The sequence below is a fragment of the Rhipicephalus microplus genome, chromosome 5 (genome assembly GCF_043290135.1).
Source record: "Rhipicephalus microplus isolate Deutch F79 chromosome 5, USDA_Rmic, whole genome shotgun sequence".
Taxonomy (NCBI): Eukaryota; Metazoa; Arthropoda; class Arachnida; order Ixodida; family Ixodidae; genus Rhipicephalus; species Rhipicephalus microplus.
The window spans coordinates 207,090,749-207,102,772 of NC_134704.1; the positions used below are offsets into that span (position 1 = coordinate 207,090,749).

Here is a 12,024-nt window from a genome sequence, read left to right on the forward strand (position 1 = left end):
AATGCATGAGGTGCAAAATTTGGTTCACCATAAAGTGAAGGAGGTTAAGGATCGCTAAGAATTGGAGTAATTGGAGTGCAAATAAAGCCTGAATTTGCCCCGTTTTCACACAAGTGGTGCTTCTATGATAAAACTTTTTTCGCTGACATGACTTCGAATGGTATCGCCTGTTTCTTAAAGTTAATTTGTGTTTGCTTAAATTTGTGTAATATGTCTGCACGTTTCAATACAGACATACATAGTTTGAAGTAATTTTTCATCTGGTAGCCAATCATGATGAAGGCAGTGAATCAAAAATAGCTCTTCATTTGTATTATGCTGTTTACCTTTGTCGTGTAGTATTATTGTGCAGTGATGCTGTCGATGCTACAGAGATGTGCTAAGAAGGCGTAAACTTACTTGACTGGTTACCATCTCAGTCTTTCACTTGTTGCACCTGCCATGGCACATTGCCCTGTGTTATGAAATGCCTGCGCAGCTCATCACGAATGGCATGAGCGTGCCTGCAAAAGGTATTTCAAGAAGGTTGTAATATTGAGGCAAAACGATTTCTCAATCTTCTTTCAAATATGACTATACCTGAGATGCATTAAAAATAAAACATGTACCGAAGCCATGTTTACCTTGACAAGTTTCCATCTGTGCCGGCTAATGCAGTCAGTGCACCGTTGACTACACCCTTAGTTCTCCAACTCCCATCTGTACGGTTGCCTTGCCAGTCTTCACTGTCTGTGCTGCCTGGAAGACAGTACAAATTTTGTGATGCAGGCGACTCCTTCAGAAGAAAGTTGTGCAAAGCCACACAGGCAGACACACTTTTTTATGTTCTCCTTTATTGCTTTGAATGGCCAACAAAGAATTCGCCACTTATGGGCGAGTATACCGAAAGAATTTTCGACTACTCTTCGAGCCCTGCTCAACATATAAATAAATATTCTTTCTTGGTGGCGCTCCTCAAATTAGCTGGTTGCACCGATTTGTATAGAGGAGGACCGGGACGTGTAAGCTGTGGTGTTTAAAGTGAGAACGGGATGAAGACCTGTAAGAAAGTACATGTTTTGGAATGAAGCTGTTGTACTATAAGTACAAAGCACCACTTGTGTGTATGAATCAGCGAAACTAGTTGCACCCAATTATTTGCACTTCTGCTCTAATACTGAATCATGAAATAGAGAATTGATATTCAACTGCATAGCTCTTCTGATGCTTCTTATAATAATAGCTTCACCTATAAAACATTAAAGCTGTGCAGAAGCCTCTGTCCGAACAAGCATATTTGAGGCACTATTATGCATATCAATTGTAAGTACTTCAATTCTAGGTTGTCAGTAGTGCTAGTACAATAACAAAACAACACTCATTTGTAAGGTATGCACTTGCATATATGTTGACAAAATGAATGAGCAGTGAATATGCAGTATGAAGCAAGCAAATTTGACAAGTGATCAATTTATGCTGAATTTATGCTATAGGTTCAACAATGTCAAGGCCACGGCTATACTATAAATGAAATATACCTTTATGATATCTCCACTTACTTTTCTTATAATATGGTCTCATCGTGTATGTCTTTAGAGAATATGCCTCGTCACCAACAAAAAATTACGGCATGTTGCCAATACTTCCAAGACAGGCGTCTGGTGAAGTTCCAAGAGTGCCATTCGTCACCATGGGTTGCAGCTTGCTTTGGCTGAATATGCTTCCATCTGACTCACTTTCGTTGTGACCAATCTCCACATACAGAAAACTAGAGTGCAAAAAAATAAATCTAAATGTTAGCATTGATGTTTTACAGGCACCATTCATTGGGATTCCACGTTACATTTTGAACCAATTGTCATGCCGTGTAGCCTAATGCGATAAACACTAGTCAGAACAAACATTTCTCGGCATCTATTCATTTTAAGCATACTGTTTACCATACAAAGATGGTACAGCAAAGCTTATTTTTCTTAAAAATCAAATGTTTGACTACAATAAATTGTCGGACTAATTGGTAGTGCCTTATCTGCCCAGGTATATTAGCGAGAACAGACAGAAAGACACAAGAAATGGGATGAACACACCTGCATGTCCTCGTGCTCTTTCTTGTGTGTGTTATTTTGCTCTAATTACTGTACATTATTATTTACAGCTATTTACCGCTTTTTATTGAACGTAATTTGTTCATCTCTGCTAAACTATGTGGAGTTTCGCATGAGTGTGAATTGAAATTTCTATGTAAACTGTTAGAACAACTCTTCATGTTTTGATGAAACATATATCTTCAGCAAGCAGACCTGCACCACTCTATTGAGGGAATTGAAAGTTGTAAATACTAATTGTGCCATAGTAACAACATACAGCTGAGCTAGCTGATAAGTCTTCATTCAAAAAGTAGGGCATGATGTCCTCACTTCTTTTGTTAGTGTTTGCATGCCCAGAATTTTAGAAAATGCCTTGATACAAGCAGGTGACGTGGAAAATAATATTAATTAGCACAGAACTATGCTGACCGGTAGCTCAGTCTTTGATTGGAAATGCTCACAGCATTCGCTATGAACAGGACTGCCTTCTCTAACAATAATCACTGACATACAAAGCGACATCAGCAGATAAATACCAGTAGTTTGCATCGCTGATTGCCATCAATGATTTGCTGAATGAGCCCCTGTATTTTCTGTCTCGGCTTCCTGAGTTTACTGTGCACTCCACAATCACATGTTTGCCGCCTATGGCACCCAGACAGTGTGGCATATCCCACTTCTCTTCAAAGTCTCTCGCAACATGCAATGAGGTCATGAAAAACAATGTTCCCCTAAAGTATTTTGAAGCGAATGGTTACATCAACGATAATATTGAGGTTTCATCGATACTGATATAAATTAATAAGTGGTGAACATATTCATGTGCAGTTTAATGAGTGTAGGACAGCTGTTAAAAACAGTTGCGACATAAAGTATCAACTGACCGGTCGCCTTTGACTACTCATTCTGTGTCAATGGAAGTGCCACGTATGTGGGGCCACGTACATCCCAAATTGCCTGGCATACTCCACAAACGATGACACAGGCCATGTATCTGCCCGTCAAAAAATTGAACGATGGTGATGGAAGCGTCTCTCCTGCCGCCAAGAATCTAAAAAAACATTGGTAAATTTAAAAGTGCTTTGAATCAGCCCTATTATGTGGCTTTGCATGGTGAAGATAAAAAATAATTTCTGTGCATGACGTAAAAACAAGCAGTTCAACGCGCGAAATGTGTCTATATGAACCCTTGCCTGATTGCTAGAGCTAGCCGGTGTTCTGCAGGAATTGCCTTTCGATAGTTGGTGTCATTCTTTTTGATTTTTGGCCTGACCATTTCTAAGAGTGTGTCGAAGCAGCTCGGAACATCCTCAAATAGCTGCGGAAATAACACACATGCCAGGCAATTTGAAGAACACGCAAAACTCATTCCTTACAGTGGCAGACATCACTAAAGAAACGTGATGAAGTCTCATTAGTTTTCAATGGGTACTCACTCTCTGTAGCATTTCACATCGCGAGACCGAAGGAGCGTCAACAAAATGTCCGCATGCCCCATAGTATCTCGCTGCTGCAATGCTGAACGGATCCACCAGCGACGTTGGCAGCGGGGCTATTTACCCGCTTCCAGCTGTTCATGACGCAACAATAATGAAGCGACTGTTAGAACGGAAAGTGTATCGTCCTCTTCGTCCGAACTTGTCATGGCAGGCGTCGTAACAAAGCAAAACTGGCGACACCGCTGAGTCGGAAATGGCGCGAGAGCTGGACAGCTGACACAGGCGCCCTAACGTGGAGAGTAGAGGAGTCACATGAGAAGAAGTCCCAAATTGTGCCATGAGATGGCGACACACAGCAAGATACCCTGCCTCTTTGGCCGCGCGGGCAGCCAAGCGATCCGTGCGGTCTGAACAGGTACATGCACTCGCCGCCTCGCCGCGTTGAGAAACTCGCTTTGCCGCTTTGCCGCCCGCCTTCGGTGTGAACCAGGCTTAACAATCTCCAGCCCAAGCTGCGTTACGATAAACTTTTCTCTAGCGGCAAAACCTTCGTCTACAACCAGCAGGCCAACAACGCAATCAAGCGCAAATCCTAGTAGTCACCCCAGTCTAAACCTCATACACCGCAACGTAATCGTTCTTCCATATCGTTCTTGTATACTAATATCCGTAGTGTAATTCCAAAACGTGACTCACTATCTGGCCTCATCAGCTCTTCTTCGTGTAATGTTGTTTTGCTTACTGAGACGTGGCTTAACACATCCATTCGCGATTCCGAGATCATGCCCCTCTTCCCAGACTTCGATATATTTGGCAAAGATAGAGTCGACAATACCCGCGATGGTGGCGTCCTTATCGCCACAAGCCATGAACTACAATGCATCCTGATTTTAATTCCATCACCTCTTGAAATGCTATGGCTATGTTGCACTGCATTCCTCCCGCGCATCCTTCTTGGCTTTTGCTATCGCACTCCTTCTGCCGATGCCGCATTCTTGCCCGCTTTCCACGATGCGTTGGACCAGATAAAGAATTGGTATCATAACACGCCTGTCTTAATTTTTGGCGATTTTAACTTCCCATCTATCGCTTGGTCAAATCTCGATTCCACTCTGTCAAAAAGTAACATGGCCAGTGAATTCGTCAACACGTGCCTTGCATTTGGGTTATCGCAAGTTGTCAACAATCCCACTTGCTATACTGACCATTCGGATACCATTTTAAACTTAATATTAACTTCACACCCTGAAAACCTTTCCTATATTGTATACCTGAATATTCTCAGTGAGCATAAAATACTGCATGCTACTTTTTCAAGTGACATGTCCAATCCAACAAGAATAAAAAAAACACTCACGCTTTATGACAAGGGTGCTACAACAGCATGTTCCAAGATTTAACAACCTTTTGTGATAACTTTGAGGTGGACTTTCACCACCGTTCACATGAAACTAACTGGTTGCTGTTTAAATCTCAATTTCTGCGCCTATGTAAAAGATACGTTCCCACCATAACAATCATTGAACGGAAACAATCTCCGTGATTTAACACAACACTAAAACGTCTGAACAATAAAAAGAAACGTCTCTTTCGTCCTGCTAACACCTCTCAATCTGACTTTCAGTGGCAGAAATACCATGCTGCGGTCAAGCAGTATGAGAAGCATGTCGCAGATGCCACACGTGGCTTTTTTCAACCATGCTGCCCTCCATGTTGCACAATACTCTGAAACGCTTCTGGCAATGCATTAATCATCAGGTGTCTAGAAGCGTTTCTCCGTGACAGTGCTGGCTGCCCTGTTCCGAAATATGAGACTGCTGATGCTCTAAACACTGCTTTTTGTTCTGTGTTCACTAATGCATGCCCCGAAATTCTTCCTCATTTGCCACCGTCTAATTACCCTTCCCCCATTGAAAACATCACTTTAGACGCGAACGGCATTGTTACAATTATTGAGTCAATAAAAAATTCATCTCCGTGTGGAATTGGTGGCATAAACGCTAAGGTATTAAAAACACCAATCACATCATGAGTTTCTTCTTAAGGTTAATATCCCAGCAATCCCTCTGCATTGGAAATATCCTCTTTGACTGGAAAGTTGGTAAGATAATTCACAATTTTAAATAGAGTGACCGTACAAATCCTAGCAAATACTGCCTCTTTCTCTTACCAGCGTTTGTTCTTAACTAATGGAGCACATTCTACATTCACACATTTCCAATATTTTGTCATCTGTCAACTTCTTTCACCCTAACCAGCACGGGTTTCGCAAAGCTCACTTTTGCAATATTCAGCTCATATTATTCCTGCATAATGTACATTCTAACCTGGATATAAACCAACACCGACGTTCTTTTTGGACTTCGAAAAAGCCTTCGACAAAGTATCGCACATTGTTCTTATCCATAAAGTCTCACATCTAAACCTACACACCGACACACTTAATTGAATACATGAAATCTTGACCGATCGCCTTCAATTTTTTTCCACCAACTCATTTTCCGCGTCTCTATCCCCTGTGTTATCTGTTGCGCCGCAAGGCTCCGTACTAGGACCGCTACTCTTTCTCATATATATTAGTGACCTTCCTGTTAATGTATCATCTAATATACGCCTTTTTGCATATGACTGTGTTCTCTATCGTCCAATAATAAATTCCACAGACTCTTCCTCTCTTCGGGATGACCTCCTGGTACATGTCCCTCAACGTCAGTAAGTGCTCCCACGTGTCCTTTCATCCTCGCCGTAACTATGTAGCTCCTTCTTACTCTCTCAACAACAACACATTAACCCAATGCAATACATTTAAATACCTAAGAGTACATTTATCTAGTGATATGTTTCGGTGCCATCATATTCTCCGACTAACTGATTCTTGCAATCACCTATTAGGTTATCTGCGCCATAACCTATCATCAGCATCCCCTGAAGTCAAACTACTTGCATATGAAACGTTGATTCGAACAAAACTAGAATATGGATCTGCTATTTATGACAATCACAAAGTTAACATAAACAATTCCTTTGAATCAGTACAGAACCGCGCTGTCAGGTTCATTCTTTCCGATTATTCTTACAGGCCAAGTGTATCCACTCTAAAATCCCAGCTCTGCCTCCCCTTATTTTTTTGTCGCCGCAAGACTGCTCGTGTAATATTATTTTTTAGGTTTTTCTTTCGCTGCCTCCAGGAAACCAAATCATCATTCCTGCACATCGTTTCTCTCGCCACTCGCACCATAATGCTGTGTATCTTCCACGAGCACATACGGCCACCTACCAACGTTCATTTTTCCTGCATACTGCCCGAGAATGGAATGCCCTTCCATCCGATATCACCCTCATCACCGACATTGCTCAATTCAAAGCTGCCTTTGAAGACCGTCTTTCAGGTCATGAAACCTAACCTGGCTCGCCAGTTTTTTTGTTCGCCCACCCCTCATGTAATGTCCTATGTGGGACCTTTGAGGTATCATGAAGAAAGGAATAAATATGAGCAACATGGATACAGACCGGGAAATGACAGCCGTGGTTCCATACAAACACAAAATATCGCACAGGCTAAAAAAATCGAAAAATGAATGGGAATTTTTGTGCTGTCCCCTGCACCGTTCAAATTAATCAACCTCACTAAATCTACAAACCCCCTCAAAACGCAGTCATCAGCGGAATGTAGAGCTCAGCATAGAAACAGGTATGTGGCATGCTCCCGGGAAGTTGTCTATAGGATCCGCCTTTCATGCGGTGCTTGCTATGTCAGAACGACCGGAAGGTGTCTGAACGATCGACTAAGAAAACACGCTAACAATGTTACAAAACGAAAAAGATGGTTTTGTTGCTCAGCACGCACAGAGTGTAGCTGTGTGCCCCTTTTCAATGACACAGTGACGCTGTACAAGCACTGACATGAGCGCACCTGAGTCATCATCGAGGCCGCAGAGATGGCACGCGAACAGAGGTCATGCATTAGCAAGCCCTCCGTGTCTCTGTCCGAGAAGGAACTGAGGTTCTTCGAAGGTGTTACTCCTGTATTACTCTTTGGGCCGCATGATTTTTGTCACATGGTTTACTGTCTCCTCTATGTGTTTTCGTGCTCTGTGCAATGAACTCAGTTGGAAGTTAACACTCGTGTCCTTCGTGTCCTCCTTGTCTCTGTGTCATCGTACTGTTCTCGCACTATAACTATCATCATACCTCAAAACGCTTGAACACTCCTCCTAGACCTTCCCCCCAAATAAAACAAACTGGCTGCGCTTTTGTGGAAAAGTACGCGGCAGCATTAACCATTTGTTCGCTATATGTACTGCACTTAGAGCTCTCATTTCCAGTTTTTTCGCACCTCAACGCGTTGGTCCGGAAGTTGGTTAGTACTGCTTGTATTGGTTGCATACAAAAACAAACCGTTTCGCATGAATGTACATCTTTTTTTCTCTTTAGGAAGCATAAAACTCGCTCCTAGTTTTCTCATTATACTAATATCCTCACTGCAGGCATGCACAATAGATTCTTTATTTTGGGCCAATAATACTCACAGTTGCATAGGTTACGTGTGGTGCCAAAAAATATTTAGGTTGAATTGCTTTGATTTTGCAAGTTTTACTGAAGAACATGAAAGAAAAGCAACATGCATCATTTGAAACACAGAGGCCCTATGAAGGGTAAGGCATGGTGCAAAATTTTCAAGAAACACAAGCTTGATTGATTGATATAAGGGCTTTAACGTCCCAGAACCACCATATGTTCATGAGAGACGCCGTTGTGCAGGGCTCCGGAAATTTTGACCACCTGGTTTTCTTTGACGTGCAACCGAAAACACAAGCTTGTGAATATTTGTGAAATAATAAATTGCTTTGTGTAACGTGGGACAACAAAGCAATGCAAAGGAGTTGTGTGCAAACCTGCAAGGAGGCAGAAGAGTTCAAAAAGCGAGATTAGACAACCAATCGTTTGTGGCACGATACCACAAGGAAATCCGTACAGATTACTCACAAAGAACAGCTTCTTAGTTGCCAAGAAACTTGTCTTGGCCTGGGGTTCGAAGCAGAGACCAAAGCTTTTCTGGGGCGGTCGCTCTACCAATTCGACCTCAAAGTGACAGGAAGCAAAAAAAAGACGTACAGGTGTGGCGCAAGGGCTCCTTTAGAATAGGGGCTGCCTATGGCAGCCGAGTTCCTTCAGGGGACAGGGAGGCTGAGAACTTCTTTGCTGCGTTTGGCTTTGTTTGATTTGTGGTAAAAGGGGGGGGGGCAGGTGGAAATTTCCAGGCTGTTCTAGCCCTCCACAACCTACCCCCACTGCTGGCACTGCCCCTAAATGGCAGGTAAAATTTGCCGTGAGTGAACACCTCTGAAATTTTTCGGAAGCTAGTTTTCTATGAAAAAGCGTCACAGTTCCAGAATTCATAAGGTTAAACAAATCATGTAAGTGGTGGCATATGCTGCTTAAGCTTGCATTGAACCACTTTGCTTGTTCCAAACCAATAACTGGTATCAAAATGCACAATTTGGTTGATTATGCACTTACGAAAACATTATTTCGGGTTTGTGTTCAGTTGTGGTAATGCTGGTTCAGTAGGATGTCCTACATTTCAACTTTGTGCTATAAATCCGCAGCACATACTTTTTTGGCTTTGGTTTAGGCGTGTTTTGAGGAAACTGATTTATATTGATTCTTCCTGAAAAAAACTCTTTTGGTACAGTTTTTTATTACGGTTTGATGCGGCATTATGGTGCTACTTCAAATAACGAATGGGCAAATAAGTTGTGAGGAACGCATCTTGCAACATGCTGACTAGTATGAGCCTGTCGTGCACAGTGCCATCCGCATGAACATGGTGATGTTTGATGTTTTGTGGCGCAAGGGCCATTTCATGGCCAAAGAGCGCCAGTTCATCTTACTATGAATATGGAGAATGATTCTGATAAGCAGCCGTAAAAGGGCCATAAAATTCCTCGTGCTATGCCAGGTAAAAACAATGAAGTAATAAAATCTTGACCATGCCGTGAAAAGTGTGTGGTGTTATTGGATGACGAAAGTTTGTGATAATAAAAACCATGATAGACATGTATCGCATTTGCACAACTGCCTCGATCGTTCACACTCTTGCATCCAAGGGCCGTGAGGCAAGTGCTTTGCTCAGTGTAGCCACCGCAACGGGGACCTTTCTAGCGGGATCGTGCTATGGAATGCCCGGGTATATCATGTGAAAAGTGCGAACTTCTCTCAAAAAAGCTAACAACGATTTGTGCATAAGAAGTGGTTCCCTATCGACGAACATGCCAGCATGAAGTAGTATCGGTTGTCGGTAGGGTAACGGAAAGTGTTGTCTTCTCATCATGTCTTTTTCGTTACACAGGATTAAAATGTGAAGTACGGTGAGTGCTTCTTCACACCTATCACACAAAAGTGGATCACCCCCAGAAAAAAGAAATGAATGCGTTGTGTGTGTATGTCCTGTTCTTAATCTTCTAAGGAATACTCTGTGGCGTGATTTGGATACTGGCGGTCAGTGACCATATTGCGGCTTGATGACATGCAATTTGTTACATTTGTGTGTGTCTCATGTGATCTGCCAATAACCCCCAAGCTTTCATTTTAAATAAGGTTTCAAGTCCAGCGCACGAATTGGTATCAATTTTTTGTAGCGGTTTTGTTGGTGAATCCATCTAGCTGGTCTACCAGAACGTTGCCTTGAATTTGGCAGTGTCCTGGCACGAAACAGACTACATCATTTTACTTGAATGTGTAGACTCTGCATAAGAGCGAATAAAGCGTGACAAGGACAGAGTTTTTGTGCTTTTTAAGAGTTTTCAGTGATTTTACTACGCTTAGAGAGTCTTTATATATTATTGCTTTCTGCAGCTATATTTGTGTAATGTGTTTACCGGCCGCAAGTATCGCGCATAAGCTTCGTCGGTAAAAACGCTTGAATCAGAGTGCAGAACGCCGGCTTAGGGAAAGGGTGGGCTGACGGCTGCATACGAGACACAAGTGTCGGACTTTGAAGCACCCGTAAAGAACTCAGGACATGTGTATTGCTGTTGTAGTTCTAGAAAGTATGACTACACATGAGCATTTGGTGCATGCTTCGTCGCCTCCCATAAAGACACGTCACAATCTATCGCCTGCACAGCCACGGTGGCAGGCATACTGCGGGAGCCTTCAAACGGTGTTCAAGTGGCAAACAGGTTTCCTTCGCTAGGCCCCTCACACGGAGTGAGTAGGGCTGTCTCATAGAAGGCCATTTTTCAAACAGAGCGAGGCTTGATGTGTCAATATTTGTGGAATGTGATGGGTGATCCTTATCTGCATTTATATAAAGAGAATAATTCAAAGACATGTAACATCTCTGTAGGTGGCGCGACCATTCGTTCGAATCCACGCAGAGGCTTTGCACTGGGCTAGTGCGAAAAAGCACCCGTAGAGAGGCGGATGCCTAGAATATAAAGAGGATCAAGCATCTAAAGGGCAGTAGGTGTCGCAGACTGAAATGCTATTGCCCCATAGTCTAGGAGGGTACGTATGAGGCTTGTATATAATTCATCAGACACTTCTTATCACTTCCCCACGTAGTGCGTGACAACACTTATAGAACATTCAGGGCTTTCAAACACTTGTTTTTTAAATACTTGATGTATGATAGGAAGGTTAGCTTGGTGTCCAAGATTAAACCTAAGAATTAGTGTCTGGTATAAACAGAAAGACGTTGCCCATGCAGCTAGGTATTGGGTTTAATATAAATGCCTCTCTTACTGGAGAATAAGACACACGGGCTTTTCTGTTCATTCTGTGTGAACACGTTCTCTTTTGCCTACTTGGATACTTTGTTGAAACAAAGCTGGACCTGCCGCTCACACAAGGCCAGATTACAAGACTTGAAACCCAGCTGGACGTCGTCGACATAGCTACAACAAAACATATCGCGAGAAATCGACTAGCGCTAAGAATTCATTTTAATAATAAAAAGTGTGTTACTACGTACACGATCTTGCAGCACGCCTGTTTCTTTGACAAATTCTTGGGAAAGAACGCTGCCTACTTGAACGCGGAATGTCTGGTTTTACAAGTAACTCTCGATTATAGTAAAGATTCTGCCACGTACACACAGGTGGGACAGGTCTCTTAATATTCCAAAGTGCCATATTGTATCATAAGCCTTTCCGATGTCGATGAACACAGAAAGGAAGTATTGCATGTGGACGAAAGCATCTCTTATCCGTGCCTCGATATGAACAAGGTGTCCGGTGGTGGACCTACCCTCTTGAAAACCGCACTGGAATTGGTCTAGAAAATCGTTTATTTCAAGGAAATGTACAAGTCGGCAGTTTATTGTTTTTTTTTTCGAGAAGTTCGCACAGGCAGGCTGTAAGCGCAACAGGCCTATAATTATAAGCTAGAGAAGGGTCCTTGCTCTGCTTTAAAACGGAAACAACAATAGCGTTTTTCCAGGAAGCAGAAATAGCGCCAGAGAACCAGATAGCATTGTACAAACCAAGTCAGATTTTTCAATTTGATTGGCAGGT

At 42.5% G+C, this 12,024-nt stretch overlaps 1 pseudogene; it reads right to left on the reverse strand.

Annotated features, from left to right (window-relative positions):
- Positions 1-415: 415 nt before the first annotated feature.
- LOC142817626 (uncharacterized) lies at positions 416-3,564 on the reverse strand (annotated as a pseudogene).
- Between the last annotated feature and the right edge of the window lie 8,460 nt (positions 3,565-12,024).